At 44.5% G+C, this 16,561-nt stretch overlaps 1 protein-coding gene across 2 annotated transcripts in view; it reads right to left on the bottom strand.

Annotated features, from left to right (window-relative positions):
- Nucleotides 1-16,127, bottom strand: part of ubxn10 (UBX domain protein 10) — a 28,938-nt gene extending 12,811 nt beyond the window's left edge. The window contains exon 1 of one of the 2 annotated variants that reach the window (XM_060851855.1): nt 16,046-16,127. The gene's annotated coding sequence lies outside the window, so the exon portion shown is untranslated. Of the gene's footprint in view, nt 1-15,376; nt 15,467-16,045 lie in introns of those variants that run through there. The other variant, XM_060851856.1, reaches the window with a different exon arrangement.
- Between the last annotated feature and the right edge of the window lie 434 nt (nt 16,128-16,561).

The following is a 16,561-nucleotide window of genomic DNA, read 5'->3' on the forward strand; positions in this document are numbered from 1 at the left end:
CTCAATATCCCTTCCGATGAAGGCAAGCATACCATATGCCTTCTTGATCACTCTATCCACCTGTGCAGCAACCTTCAGGGTATAATGGACCTGATCTCCCAGATCTCTCAGCTCACCAGCCCAAGGCTCTTCCGTTTACTGTATAATTCGCTCTAGAATTAGACTTCCCAAAATGCGTCACCTCACATTTGCCTGGATTGAACTCCTTTCTGTCACTTCTCCGCTCAACTCTCCAGTCTATCTATATTCTCCTGTATTCTCTGATAGTTCCTTATGCTTTCTGCTACTCCACCAACCTTTGTGTCATCTGCAAACTTGCTGATCATACCATAGAACATAGAACATAGAACATAGAAGGATACAGCGCAGTACAGGCCCTTCGGCCCTCGATGTTGCGCCGACCGAGTCCTACCTAACCTATACTAGCCCAATAACTTCCAAATGCCTATCCAATGCCCGCTTAAATGAACATAAAGAAGGAGAGTTCACCACTGATACGGGCAGGGCATTCCATGAACTCACAACCCGCTGTGTGAAGAATCTACCCCTAACATCTGTCCTATACCTACCACCCCTTAATTTAAAGCTATGTCCCCTAGTAACACCTGACTCCATTAGCGGTAAAAGGTTCTTAGTATCTACCCTATCTAAACCCCTAATCATCTTATACACTTCTATCAGATCTCCCCTAAACCTTCTCTTCTCCAATGAGAACAGCCCCAAGTGCCTCAGCCTTTCCTCATACGATCTTCCTACCATTCCAGGCAACATCCTGGTAAACCTCCTCTGCACTCGTTCTAAAGCTTCCACATCCTTCCTATAGTATGGCGACCAAAACTGCACACAATACTCCAAATGAGGCCTCACCAGAGTCTTATACAACTGCAACATGACCTCAGGACTCCGGAACTCAATTCCTCTGCCAATAAAGCCCAGTACACCATATGCCTTCCTCACAGCACTATTTACCTGGGTGGCAACTTTCAGAGATCTGTGTACATAGACACCAAGATCCCTCTGCTCATCCACACTACCAAGTAGCCTACCATTAGCCCAGTAATCCATCATCTTGTTATTCCTACCAAAGTGAACGACTTCGCACTTAGCTACATTGAATTCCATTTGCCACATTTCCGCCCAGCTCTGCAACTTATCTATATCCCGCTGTAACCTACCACTTCCTTCCTCACTATCCACAACTCCACCGACTTTCGTGTCATCCGCAAACTTGCTTACCCAGCTTTCAAGTCCTTCCTCTAGATCATTTATAAAGATAACAAAAAGCAATGGTCCCAAAACAGATCCTTGTGGTACACCGCTAGTAACTGCGCTCCAAGATGAACATAATCCATCAACTACTACCCTCTGTCTCCTTCCAGCCAGCCAATTCCTAATCCAAACCTCTAATGTATCCTCAATGCCATACCTCCGAAGTTTTAGCATTAGCCTACCATGGGGAACCTTATCGAACGCCTTACTAAAATCCATATACACAACATCTACTGCTTTACCCTCATCCACTTCCTTAGTCACCTTCTCAAAGAACTCAATAAGGTTTGTGAGGCACGACCTGCCCTTCACAAAACCATGCTGGCTATCCCTGATCACGTTATTCCTACCCAGATGTTCATAAATCTTATCCCTTACCATTCTCTCTAAGACTTTGCCCACCACTGAAGTCAGACTCACTGGCCTATAGTTACTAGGGCTATCCCTACTCCCTTTCTTGAACAATGGGACCACATTCGCAATCCTCCAGTCCTCTGGTACTATTCCCGTTGACAATGACCAACAGTGCACTCTTCCAGATCATTTATATCACAAACAACAGTGGCCCCAGCATTGATCCCTGTGGAACACCACTGGTCACCTTTTTCCATTTCGAGAAATTCCCTTCAACTGCTAGTCTCTGTGACCTATTACTCAACCAGTTCTTTATCCACCTAGCCAGAACATCCTGCACACCATGTGACTTCACTTTCTCCATTAGTTTACCATGGGGAATCTTATCAAGGTGACATCTCCTGTCCTGTATTTATCCTCAGCCCTCAGTAAATGAGTCCTCAAACATTCTTTCTGCCACTGTAATACTGTCTTTGATTAACAATGCCCCCCTCCCCACACCTTTTACCATCTTCTCTGTTCTTACTGAAACATCTAAATCTCAGGAACTGCAACAACCATTCCTGTCCCTGCTCTACCCGTGTCTCTATTCCACCCATTTCTCCAAAATGGTCACAACATGGAAATTCATCCACCTTATCCCCACCGACCTGATACAAGTTCATCCACACCGACCTGTCAAAGTGCAACCCACCCAAACCCATTCCCCTACATTTACCCCTTCACCTAACACTACAGGCAATTTAGCATGGCCAACTTACCAGTTGGACTGTGGAAGGAAACCGGAGCACCCGTTGAAAACCCATGCAGACACGGGGAGAATGTGCAAGCTCCACACAGACAGTCACCTGAGGTGGGAATTGAACCCGGGTCTCTGGTGCTGTGAGGCAGTAGTGCTAACCACTGTACCATCGTGCCGCCCCAGATGCTTTTGGTGTTGAAGTTGACACATTTCAAACAAACCTCTTGCGATCTTAAATCTTATTTCTGACCTCACTATTCAACTTTCTGTTTACTAGAACTACAATTTAGGTTCCCATCCCCCTGCTGGATGCTCAAAATCTCTGGATTACTACCAGTGGCATGTACTAGTGAGGCAAATAATAGAAAAGTAGGACAGATTCATGTGTAGCTAAGGAACTTGCACAGGCAGCAGGCTTTCAGGTTCTTGGATCATTGGGACTTCTTCTGAGACACAGTTGATCTGTATAAGAGGAACAGGTTTCAGCTAAACTGGAGGGAAACCAATATCCTCACAAGGAGATTCACCAGTGCTACTTGAGAGGGTTTAAACTAGAGTGGCAGGGTCCTGGAACAAGAACAGCAGATCAGCCAGTGGAGGGATTGAGATGAAGGTAGACATTAGAACCAGTAACTCTGAAAGGAAGGACATACAAACACAGGTAAATGAACACGATGGGACTGATGAGCTGAAGTGTGTTTAGAACATAGAACATAGAAAAGTACAATACAGAACAGGCCCTTTGGCCCACGATGTTGTGCCGAAATTTAATCCTAATGTAAAATATGGTAACTTAACCTACGCACCCCTCAACTCAGTGCTATCCATGTGCATGTCTAGCAATCACTTAAATGTCCCTAATGACTCTGCTTCCACCATCACAGCTGGCAACGCATTCCATGCATTCACAACTCTCTGCATAAAAAACCTACCTCTGACGTCTCCTTTATACCTTCCTCCTAATATCTTCAAACTATGGCTCCTCGTACCAGTCAATCCTGTCCGGGGAAAAGTCTCTGGCTATTGACTCTATCTATTCCTCTCATTATTTTGTACACCATGATCAGGTTTCCCCCCTTCCTCCTTCTCTCCAGAGAGAAAGGTCCGAGCTTATTCAACCTTTCTTCATAAGACAAGCCCTCCAGTCCAGGCAGTATCCTGGTAAACCTTCTTTGTACCCTCTCCAAAGCCTCTGTATCTTTCCAACAGTAGGGTGACCAGAACTGGACACAATATTCCAAGTGTGGTCTCACCAGGGATTTGTAGAGCTGTAGTAAAACCTCACAGCTCATGAACTCGATCCCTCTGTTAATGAAAGCCAAAACACCATATGCTTTCTTAACAACCCTATCCAGTTGGGTGGCAACTTTGAGGGATCTATGTACTTGCGCACCCAGATCCCTCTGTTCCTCCACACTGCCAAGATTCTAGCCTTTAATCCTATATTCAGCATTCGAGTTCGCATCACTTTGCATTTATCCAGGTTGAACTCCATCTGCCATTTCTCAGCCCAGCTCTGCATCCTGTCTATGTTACGCTACAGCTTGCAGTAGCCCTCTATACTATCGATGACACCTCCAACCTTTGTAATCGTCTGCAAATTTACTAACCCACCCCTCAACCTCCTCATCAAAGTCATTTATAAAAACTACAAAGAGCAAAGGCCCAAGAACAGAGCCCTGCGGTACCCCACTCAACACTGACCTCCAGGCAGAATACTTTCCATCCACAACCACTCTCTGCCTTCTGTCAGCCAGTCAATTCTGAATCCAGATAGCCAAATATCATTGAATCCCATACTTCCTGACTTTATGAATGAGTCTACCATGGGGAACCTTATCAAATGTCTTGCTGAGGTCCATATACACCACATCCACTGCTCAACCTTCATTGACCTGTCTTGACACCTCCTAAAAGAACTCAATAAGATTTGTGAGGCATGACCTGCCCCTCACAAAGCCATGCTGACTGCCTTTAATTACACTATGCTTTGCCAAATAGTCATAAATCCTATCCCTCAGAATTCTTTCCAAAACTCTGTTGGCCACAGACGTAAGACTGACTGGTCTGTAATTACCAGGGATTTCCCTATTCCCCTACTTAAAAAGAGGAACAACATTCGTCTCTTTCCAATCCTCCGGTATGAATCCTGTGGAGAGGGAGGAGGCAAATATCCTCGCCAGCGGCTTAGCAACCTCCTTTCTCGCTTCCCGGAGCAGCCTAGAATAAATCAGGTCTGGCCCTGGGGACTTATCAATCTTAATGTTTTCCAAAATTTCTACCACATCAACTTCATCAATCTTGATCTGGTCAAGACTGTATCCCAGCTCCTCTAAGTTTTCATTTATAACAAGTTCCCTTTCCTTGGTTAAAAACCAAAGCAAAAAACTCATTTAGAGCTTCCCCTATCTGCTCAGACTCCATGCACAAGTTCCCTCCACTATCCCTGATCGGCCCTACCTTCTTCCTAATCATTCTCTTATTCCTCACGTGTGAGTAAAATGCCTTTGGGTTCTCCCTAATCCTTCTTGCCAACCCTTTTTCATGCCTCCTCCTGGCTCTCCTCAGTCCATTTCTGAGGTCCTTTTTAGCAAGCCTGTAGTCCTCTAAAGCTGTGCTATATCTTTGCTTCCTCCACCTTACGTAAGCTGCATTTTTCTTTTTGATGAGAAGTTCCTCTGTTCTCATCATCCAAGGTTCCTTAATCTTACCCCTTCTTACCTGTCTCAGAGGAACAAATTTGTGCATCACTCGCAACAACTGCTCCTTAAATAGCCCTTTCTGTGGAACAATTGCTCCCAGTCTATACTTCCCAACTCCTGTCTGATTGCATCATGATTTCCTTTTCTCCAATTAAATATCTTTCCTCGGTAACTGCTCCTTTCCTTTTCTAAGGCTATGCTAAATGTAAGGCAGTTGTGATCACTTTCTCCACCGCGAGATCTGACACCTATCCTGGTTCGTTGCCGAACACCAAATCCAAAGGCCTCTCCCCTCGTCAATCTGTCTACATACTGAGTAAGGAACCCCTCCTGAACACACCTGACAAAAACAGCTCCATTCAAACCATCTACACTCAGGAGGTTCCAGTTGATATTGGGAAAGTTGAAATCACCTATAACAACAACACTGCTACTTCTGCATTTTTCCAGAATCTGCCTGCCTATGAGATCTTCAATCTCTCTACTGCTATTAGGTGGTCTTTAGAAAACCTCCAATGTGGTGGCTGTTCCCTTGCTGTTCCTAACTTCCACCCATACTGACTCAGCAGACAAACCTTCCTCAACAACCTTTGTTTCTGTAGCTGTGATGCACCCTCTGATTAATAATAAACCCCCTCCTCTTTTTCCACCCTCCCTGTTCTTTTTAAACATTCTAAACCCTGGAACATCAAGAAACTATTCCTGCCCCTGTAGAACCCATGCCTCCGTTATGGCCACAGCATCATAGCCCCAAGTACTGATCCATGCTCTCAGCTCATCACTCTTATTTTGGACACTCCTTGCATTAAAGCAGACACATTTTAACCGATCCCTTTGTTTCATCGCGTGAGAAACCTTGCTGATAGATTTAATACATCCTGTCACTGCCCCGTCTGCAACTGACCCCCTCTCAGGTATGTGGCTTTGATTCCCACCCCCCTGTCAAACTAGTTTAAACCCTCCCAAATCACACAAACAAATCTCCCAACCAGGACATTTGTGCCCTTCCAGTTCAGGTGCAACCCGTCCTTCATGTACAGGTCCCACCTTCCCCAGAACAACACAGAATATAATGAGTAAGGCTGATGAATTAAAGCCTGGATCAGTAAAATGTTGTTGTGGCCATTTCAGAGACTTGGTTGAGGGACAGACAGGACTGGCTGCTGAATGTTCCAGGGTTTTGTTGTTTTAGACGAGACAGAGTGAGAGGTAAAAGAGATGGAGGAGTTGCATTACTAATAAGAAAAAAATGTCCTATTTGTACTCAGAGCAGACATACTGGAAGGCTTATCTGAAGGTAACATGAGTATAGCTTAAAAGTAAAAACAGTGCAATTTTTTAGATTCAGCCCAACAAGTCCACACCAACCCGTCGAAGTACAACCCATCCAGACGCAGGCCCCTACATTTACCCCTTCACTTAACACTACGGGCAATTTAGCATGGCCAATTCACCTAACCTGCACATTTTTGGACTGTGGGAGAAAACCGGAGCACCCGAAGGAAACCCACACAGACTCAGGGAGAATGTGCAACCTCCACACAGACTGTTGCCTGAGGCAGGAATTGAACCCATGCCTCTGGTGTTGCGAGGCAGCATTGCTAACCACTGTGCCACCATGCCAACCACAAATCCTTCTGATGTAATTATACTATAGGCCCCCCAACAGCCACAGAGACATTGAGGAAAAATGTATAGTCAGATTATGGAAAGATGTAATAACAACAAGGTTGTCATAGTGGGTGACTTTAATTTCCTCAATATTGACTGGAACTTCCTTAGAGTAAGAGGATTAGATGGGGAAGAATTGGTTAGGTGCATCCAAGAGGGTTTCTTGAAACAGTATGTGAATTGTCTGATGAGAGGAGGTCCATACTGGAACCTTTTACTGGTAGATGAGCTTGGCAGGTGACTGACCTTTCAATAGGAGTGCATTTTGGAAATAGTAACAACAACTTCTTATGTTTTAAGATAGCTATGAATAAGGACTTTGCAGGAAGATACTAAATAGGGAAGAACAAAAATGACAGTATTAGGCAGGAGCTAGGGAGTGTTTATTGGGAGCAGCTGTTATCGGGCTGTTGTCAGCTGATATGTGGGAGGGTTCTGAGGAAATGTCACTCAACCTGAAATGTTAACTCTGATTTCTCTCCATAGATGCCAACAGACATGTTGAACTTTTCCAGCAATTTCTGTTTCTGTTTCTGATTTACAGCATCTCCAGTTCTTTCGAATTTTATTTGACATGTGGGAGTTGTTTAAAAACATACTCATCAGAGTTCAGGACCAGCATGTTCCAGTAAGAAGGATGGACAAGGATGGCAAGGTAAGGGATCCTTGGATAATGAGAGAGGTTGTGAATTTAGTCAAATGGAGAAAAGAAGCAGATGTAATGTTTAGGAAGCTAAAATTGGACAGGGCCTATAAGGAAAATGAAGAAAGCAGGCAAGAACTCAAGCAGGAAATGGAGGGCAGGGAGGGGCCATGAAATGACCTTGGCAAATATGATTAAAGGGAATCTCAAGACATTATACACATACATTAAAAATGAAAGGATAACTAAAGAGAAGGTAGGACCACTCAAGGATAAAGGAAAGAACTTGTGCTTAGAGGCAGTGGATGTCGACGAGATCCTGAATGAGTACTTTGTGTTGGCATTCACCCAGGAGAAGGACATAGAGGATAATGAGATTAACACGCTAATATGTGAAGGCATTTTGAGGTCATGAAATAGGTAGTGTTGGGTCTCTTGAAGACATTAAAGTGGATAAGTCCCCTGGAAGTTTCCCCAGGTTATTGAGAGAGGTAAGAGAGGAGATTGCTGAGGCCTTGACCATGATTTTTGTATCCTTGCTAGGCAGTGGAGAGGTCCTGGAGAACTGGCAAGTAGCTAATGGTGTTCCTCTGTTCAAGAAGGGCAATAGGGATAATCCAAGAAACTATAGACCGGTGAGTCTCACATCAGTGGTTTGGAAGCTATTGGAGAGAATTCTTAGAGTTAGGATTAACACGCATTTAGGAAAGCATGGTCTAATTACAGGCAGTCAGCATGTTTTTGTGTGCAGCAGGCCATGTCTCACTAACTTGATTGAATTTTTTGAAGAGGTGACAAAGGTGATTGATCAGGATAGAGCAGTGGATGTTGTTGGATTTAAGTAAGGCTTTCAACAAGGTCCCTCATGGTAGATTCATTCAGAAAACTAAGCTGCCTGGTAACTTGGAAACTTCAGAATTGGCTTGCCTCTTTAAGCTAGAGGGTAGTGGTGGAAGGGTGCTTTTCTGGTTGGAGGTCAATGACTAGTAGTGTTCTGCAGAGATCTGTACTCAGACCACTGCTGTATGATATATAAAAATGACTTGGATGAAAACTAGATGGGTGGTTTAGTAAGATTGCATACGACACAAAGATCAGTGAACTTGCAGACAGTGTAGAAGGTTGTCAAAGGATACAGCGGGATATAGACCAGTTGCAGATGTGGGCAGAGAAATAGTAGATGGAGTTTAATCTGGGTAAGTGTGAGGTGCTACACTTTGGGAAATCAAATGTTAAGGAAAAGTATACAGTTACTGGCAGGACCCTGAACAGCATTGATGTGCGAAGGGATCTTGGGGTTCAGGTCCGTAGCGATCTGAAAGCGGCCACATAAGTAGATATCAGTCTAAAGAAGGCATGTGGCATACTTGCCTTTATTGACAAGAGTCAGGATATCATGTTGCAGCTTTATAAGACTTTGGTTAGTCTGTATTTAAAGAGTATTTGTGTTCAATTCTGTTTGCCACATTACAGGAAGGATGTGAAGGTTTTGGTGAGGGTGCAGAAGAGGTTTACCAGGATGCTGCCTGGATTAGAGGGTATGAACTATAAAGAGAGGCGAGAAAAACTAGGTTGTTTTTTCCTGGAGCGGCAGAGGCTTAGGGGAGATTTGACAGAAATCTATAAGATTATGAGATGCATAGATAGGGTTGACAGTCAGAATCTTTTTCCAAGCATTGAAATATCTAATATTAAGGGGATGCATTTAAGGTGAGAAGGGAGAAGTTCATACGAGATGTGAAGGGCAAGGTTTTTTGCACAGAGTGGTAGGAGTCTGGAACATGCTGCCAGGGGTGGTGGTGGAGGCGGAGACAGAAACGATAGGGGCATTTAAGGGGCTTTTAGATAAGTGCATGAATAATCAAGGAATGGAGAGATATAGATAAAGCAGGCAGAAAGGATTAGTTTAATTTGGCATCATGTTCAGTACAATATCATGGCCTAAAGGGCCCATTCCTGTGATGATACAAAGCTGTGCTATTTTTTCTGCCCCACTGGCAAATAGCAAAGTCTATATTCTGTCATTAAACATTCTTTCATGTCATCAATGATTGAGGACAGCTCGCTTAGTGCTTTAAATATATTACAGCATGCACCACTTAGTTTTAAACTATATGATGGATTTTTTATTATTCCAATACAGTGTGTTGTTTCACTTGGAGCTGGTGTACTTGGTCTCTGCCTTTGTACCCTCTGACACCCTCATGCAGCAGCAGGCACACAGCAGAATGGATTGTTTGGGAGCCAATGGTGCTGCATTTATTGTTATGGACCAAACAGGAAGTTCCTCCACAAAGTACTCAAAAATATCGTCGACAAACGAGTTCATGATGCTCATGGGGTTGGAGGAAATACCAGTGTTGGGGTGAACTTCTTCATCACTTTATAGATGTCAATGGAATAACTTTCTTACCTTGACTTTCTCCTCTTCTTGCCACATTTCATTTGCTGTCTCTTCACTGCTTTCTTAGCACTCTTCTTGATAACTTAGAATCACAGTCATAGTGTCATGGAGACAGGCCCTTTGGCCCAAACTGATCCATTCAGACCAAAGTGTCCATCCACACTAACCTCATTTCTCTGTACTTTGCCCATATCCCTCTAAGCCTTTCCTATCCTTGTGTTTGTCCAAATGTCTTTTAAATATTATAATGTACATGCTTCAAACACTTGCTCTGGCAGTAATGCACTTAGAGCATGGATCAGTACCTGGTGCTATGATGTTGTGGCCATAACAGAGGCAGGAATGGCTGCTGGATGTTCCAGGGTTTAGAGCATTTAAAAAGAATGGGGGGGGGGGGGGGGGAAGAGAGGAGGGTGTGTAGCACTACTAATCAGAGAGGGTATCACAGCTACAGAAGCTTCCATTGTCAAAGAAGATCTGCCTACCAAGTCAGTATGGGTGGAAATTAGGAACACCTCGTTAGGGGCTTACTACAGGCCCCCCCAATAGCAGCAGGGAGATGGAAGAAAGCATAAGTCGGCAGATTTTGGAAAAGTGTGGACGTAGTAAGGTTGTTGCAATGGGTGACTTTAACTTTCCCATCTACATCCTTCGAGCAGAAGATTGAGTGGAGCTGTTTTTGTAAGGTGTGTTCAGAAGGGTTTCCTAACTCAGTACGCTGACAGGCCGATGAGGGGAGAGGCCATTCTAGACTTGGAAACGAGCCGGGGCAGGTATCAGATCTTGTGGTGGGAGAGCATTTTGGTGATAGTGACCACAACTGCCTCACATTCTACACAGCTATGGAGAAGGAGATGATTAGGCAAGATGGGAGGATATTTAATTGGGGAAGAGGAAACTATGGTGCGATTAGACATGAGTTAGGAAGCATGGACTGGGAGCAATTGTTCCATGGTAAAGGCACTATAGACATGTGGAGACTGTTTAAGGAACAGTTGTTGCGAGTGAAGAATAAATATGCCCCTCTGAGTAAGGCAAGAAGTGGTAAGATAAAGGAACCTTGGATGACGAGGCTTCTCGTCAAAAGGAAGAAGGTAGCTTACATAAGGTGGAGGAAGCTAGGGTCGAGCTCAGCTCTAGAGGATTACAGGCAGGCGAGGAAGGAACTCAAAATTGGTCTGAGGAGAGCCAGGAGGGGGCACAAGACAGGTTTGGCAGAACGGATTAGGGAGAACACAAAGGCATTTTACACTTATGTGAGGAATAAGAGAATGGTCAAAGAAAGAGTAGGGGCGATCAGGGATAGCATAGGGAATTTGTGTGTGGAGTCTGAGGAGGTAGGGGAAGCCCTAAATGAGTTTTTTGCTTCTGTCTTTACAAAATAAACTAACTTTGTAGTGAATGAAACCTTTGAAGAACAGGTGTGCATGCTGGAATGGATAGAGATAGAAGAAGCTGATGTGCTGAAAATTTTGTCAAACATTAAAATTGACAAGTCGCCAGGCCCGGATCAGATTTGTCCTCGGCTACTTTGGGAAACGAGAAATGCAATTGCTTCACCACTTGCAGAGATCTTTGCATCCTCGCTCTCCACTGGAGGTGTACCTGAGGACTGGAGAGAGGCAAATGTAATTCCTCTCTTCAAGAAAGGAAATAGGGAAATCCCCGGCAATTACAGACCAGTAAGTCTCACTCTGTTATCTGCAAGGTGTCAGAAAGGATTCTGAGGGATAGGATTTATGACCATCTGGAAGAGCATGGCGTGATTAAATGCAGTCAACACGGCTTTGTGATAGGCAGGTCATGCCTCACAAACCTTATCGAGTTCTTTGAGGATGTGACTAGAAAGGTTGGTGAGGGTCGAGCTGTGAATGTGGTGTATATGGACTTCAGCAAGGCATTTGATAAGGTTCCCCATGGTAGGCTCATTCAGAAGGTCAGGAGGAATGGGATACAGGGGAACTTAGCTGTCTGAATACAGAATTGGCTGGCCAACAGAAAACAGTGAGTGATAGTAGAAGGAAAATATTCTGCCTGGAAGTCTGTGGTGAGTGGTGTTCCACAGGGCTCTGTCCTTGGGCCTCTACTGTTTGTAATTTTTATTAATGACTTGGATGAGGGGATTGAAGGATGGGTCAGCAAGTTTGCAGATGACACAAAGGTTGGAGGTGTTGTTCACAGTATAGAGGGCTGTTGTAGGCTGCAGGGGAACATTGACAGGATGCAGAGATGGGCTGAGAGGTGGCAGATGGAGTTCAACCTGGATAAATGCGAAGTGATGCATTTTGGAAGGTCAAATTTGAAAGCTGAGTACAGGATTAAGGATAGGATTCTTGGCAGTGTGGAGGAACAGAGGGATCTTGGTGTGCAGGTACATAGATCCATTAAAATGGCCACCCAAGTGGACAGGGTTGTTCAGAAAGCATATGGTGTTTTGGCTTTCATTAACAGGGGGATTGAGTGTAAGAGTCATGAGATCTTGTTGCAGCTCTATAAAACTTTGGTTAGACCGCACTTGGAATACTGCGTCCAGTTCTGGTTGCCCTATTATAGGGAAGGTGTAGATGCTTTGAAGAGGGTTCAGAGGAGGTTTACCAGGATGCTGCCTGGACTGGAGGGTTGACTGAGCTCGGACTTTTCTCATTGGAGAAAAGGAGGAGGAGAGGGGACCTAATTGAGGTATACAAGATAATGAGAGCATAGATAGAGTCGATAGCCAGAGACTATTTCCTAGGGCAGAAATGGCTAACACGAGGGGTCATAGTTTTAAGCTGGTTGGAGGTAAGTATAGAGGGGATGTCAGAGGCAGATTCTTTACACAGAGTTGTGAGAGCATGGAATGCATTGTCAGCAGCAGTTGTGGAAGCAAGGTCATTGAGGACATTTAAGAGACTACTGGACATGCATATGGTCACAGAAATTTGAGGGTGCATACATGAGGATCAGTGGTCGGCACAACATCGTGGGCTGAAGGGCCTGTTCTGTGCTGTACTGTTCTATGTTCTATGCGTAACACCCTCGTGCAAAAGGTTTGTCCCTCAGGTTCCCTTTTATTCTTTCTCCTCTAAACATTCCCCAACCCTGGGAAAAGGTGCATTCACTCTCTCCATGCCTCTCATGATGTTAGACACTTCTATAAAATCCTCTCTCAGTCTTCTAAACTTTAAAGAAAAATGTCTTTGCTTGTCTGATCTCTCCCTATAACTCAGACTCTTGAGTCCTGGCAACATTCTTGTAAGTTTCTTCTGCATTCTTTCCAGTTTAATAACATCCTTCCTACAGCAAAGTGGCCAAAACTGAACACAATATTTTAAGTGTGGCCTCACCAAAGTCCTGTACAATTGCAACATAACTTCCCAACTTCTATAAACAATGCCCTGACTGATGAAGGCCAGCTTGCCAAAACCCTTCTTTGCTGCCTTGTCTACCTGTTACTCCAATTTCAGAGAACCTTGCACCTGAACTCCAAGGTCCCTCTGCTCCACAACACTACTTATGACTCTACCATTCACTATGAAAATCCTACCTTGATTTGACTTTCCAAAATGCAAGACCTCACACTTATCTATATTAAGCTCCATTTGCCATTTCTCGGCACACCTCCCCAGCTGATCAACATCCTGCTGCAATTTCTGATTACCTTCCTCACATTCCATGATATTGCATATTTTAGTGTCATCTGCAAACTTAATAATCATGCCTTGTCCACTCCCATCTACATCATTGATATAGATAACAAACAGTAGGGGGTCCAGCACTGAAGCATACCACTAGTCACAGGCCTCCAGTCTGACAAGCATCCTTCCACTATTTCCCTCTACATCTTACCATCAAGCCAATTGTGCATCCAATTTGCCAGCTCTCCCTGGGTACCATGTGATCTAACCTTCCAGAGCAGCCTACCATGTGGAACGTTAACAAAGGCTTTACTGAAATCCATATAGCTTGAGTCTAATGCCCTGCCTTCATCAATCCTCCTGGTCACTTCATCAAAGAATTCTAACAAATTTGTGAGGCATGATCTTCCACGCACAAAGCTATGCTGACTATTCATAATAAAACCCTGTTTTTCCAAATGCAAGTATACCTTATCCCTCAGAATCTTCTCAAATAATTTACCTACCACCTAGTTCCCAGGTTTTTCTTTGCAGCCCTTCTTAAATATTCACTACCTTCCAGTCTTCTGAGACTTCACCCATGGCTAATGATGATGCAAATACAGAAGAACCTCGATTATCCGAAGGATACGGACGAGAAGTATTTCGTTAGTCGAATTCCGGATAATCGAATGCGGATAACATAATTTAGCCAAGCGTCAGGACCTTTCAATCTTGTCAGATAATCCAATATTCGGATAATCGAATGCCGGATAATCAAGGTTCCTCTGTATATCAGCCAGGGACGCTGCAATTTCTTCTCCAGACCTTTACATGATTCTTGGATATATCTGGTCAGGACCAGGAATTTTATCCACCTTCATACATTCTAAAACATCCAATACCTATTCCATTTTGATATGGACTATCCACAAGATATCATCACTAACTTCCCCAAGTTCCCAAGTTTTCATGTCTTTCTCCACAGTCAACACAGAGAAGAAATATTCCTTGAGGACCTTGCCAATCTGCTGCAGTTCCACACATACACGTCCATTTTGGTCCTTGAAGGGTCCTATTCTCTCTCTAGTTATTCTTTTTCCTTTAATATACTTTAAAAATCTCTTTGGATTCCCCCTAACCTTCTCAGCCAGAGAAAATGGATTTGTGGTCATCATTGAACTCCTAATTCCAAAGTTTTATTGAATTTAAATGCCAGGTGGAATTTGAACCTGGGTCCCCAGAAGAGTACCTGAATCTGTATATTAACAGTCAGTGCTAATAGCTCCAGGCCATCATCTCTCCATTCCTCCCACCTCAAGTTGATAAGACAGAAAGATGACAGGAATTTATAGTTTTATTCATGGTTTTCATGCAGTCCACTTCTGTGTGGTCAATAAATAATATGTTTGCATACTTCAGGATGAATCTTATTCTTCCTTTTGCCATTTCTAAGTTAAGAGTCAAAGGTCCTCCATTTCGTACTGTACTTACAAACTGACAAAAAAACTCCTACAAAAAATGTTAGAAGCTACATAAAGCAAGGCTGCATGTCAGATCATGTAGTCCTATACCCCAATGCTACTGCATCATCACGAACTTCTAAAAATATTATTGGTTATTGATTATGATTTATTGAAGTTAGTTTGAAGAAATTCTGCATATGAACAGTTTCTCAAATTAGGAAAGGATCAATCAATGTGTTCTTTTCTGACTCTAAATCCGAAGTCCTCTGCTTCTGAAGGATGACATTAATTCTTCTTTCTCTCCACAGACGCTACCAGACCTGCTAAGTTTCATAATTCCCATCAAAAGATCTGCTATCGTGTGGTTGCCTTTTTTGCACCACCCTCAAATCTATTTTAGCTCGTGTGTGACCGCTCTCTGACATATTACATCAACCCATAACTAAGTTGACCCCTTCTTTCTGCTGCTCTCCACTTTGCCTTCTGGAACACATTAACACAATAAGTTTTAATAGAGTACTCCGCAAACCTGCTACTTGTTGTGCAACAACATTCTGCTCCTCATTATGTTTAAATCCTCTCCAGTCAGCAGACAGGAGTCCTTTAGTATTTGAATCCAGGAGGTTGCACTGTGCCTGTCACTTCAGTGATCATTTACACAATTCAAATTGGGGATGGCTGGGGGCGGGAAGGACAACCGTCACCCCGAGACACCACACATCCCGCCCCGCCCCTGGGGCTGATGGGACTGGGGGCCCCGCCCCTGGGACAGAGGAAACCGGCCCCACCCCGCCCCTGGGGGCTGGGGGCTGAGGGAACCCGCCCCGCCTCCCCGGGGAAGAGGTAACCCGCCCGTGGGGGGAGGAAACCGGCCCCGCCCTGTCCCTGGGGCTGATGGGACTGGCCCCGCCCTGTCCCTGGGGCTGATGGGACTGGCCCCGCCCCGCCCTGACTCTCGGGCTGAGGGAACCGACCCCGCCACTCCCGGTGCTGAGGGGACAGGACCCGCTCCGCCCCAGGGGCTGAGGGACATGTTCTCCCCAAGCTCCACCTACCCGCAGGCACCTGACTTGTGAATGGTGAAAGGTGCCGTTCGTCACCCGCTGATTCGTCCGTAACGCTGTCAGTCATTGTTCAGCATCAGGTTTGGTTGAGCAACAGCGTAAAAGTTTTTTATAATTGACATTGCCCCGCTCACCTCTTAGTTAGATTCCGGTGCGGCTCCCCTCTTTAGAAAAGGTGACATGTTAAGCGTCTATCCCATGAACTTGAATTTATTTTCAAAACGGTCAGAGTCCAGAGCGTCGCCAGCAGCAGCGCTGTTTCCAAGGCGACGAATGACGCTAGATGCAGCGTTTAGTCACGTGAGAGCGAAACCGGGTCGTGCATGCGCACTTTCGGACAGAACCAGGTCTGTCGAATCACGTGAGTGTTAGTGACTAGCTCGCGTTGTCATGGTAACGTCACAACGAATACAAGATGGCGTGAACTTTTAAATTAGGCTAAAAGCGCAGGTGGACAAGATGTCAGGGAGGGAGTATACCCTCAGAGAGAGGCGAGGATGTGTTTGGAGGTATCCTGGTCCATTTTCCAAGGACATTCCTGGGTCCTACTGTGAAAAACAGAACTCACAAATCAATCAGCCTGAGACAAAGCCTTGGAAACAAGAACAATTTATTACAGTCTTGCAAGAACTGGATGCCTCTGCAATCAA

Source organism: Hemiscyllium ocellatum, chromosome 37 (assembly GCF_020745735.1).
Source record: "Hemiscyllium ocellatum isolate sHemOce1 chromosome 37, sHemOce1.pat.X.cur, whole genome shotgun sequence".
Lineage (NCBI taxonomy): Eukaryota > Metazoa > Chordata > Chondrichthyes > Orectolobiformes > Hemiscylliidae > Hemiscyllium > Hemiscyllium ocellatum.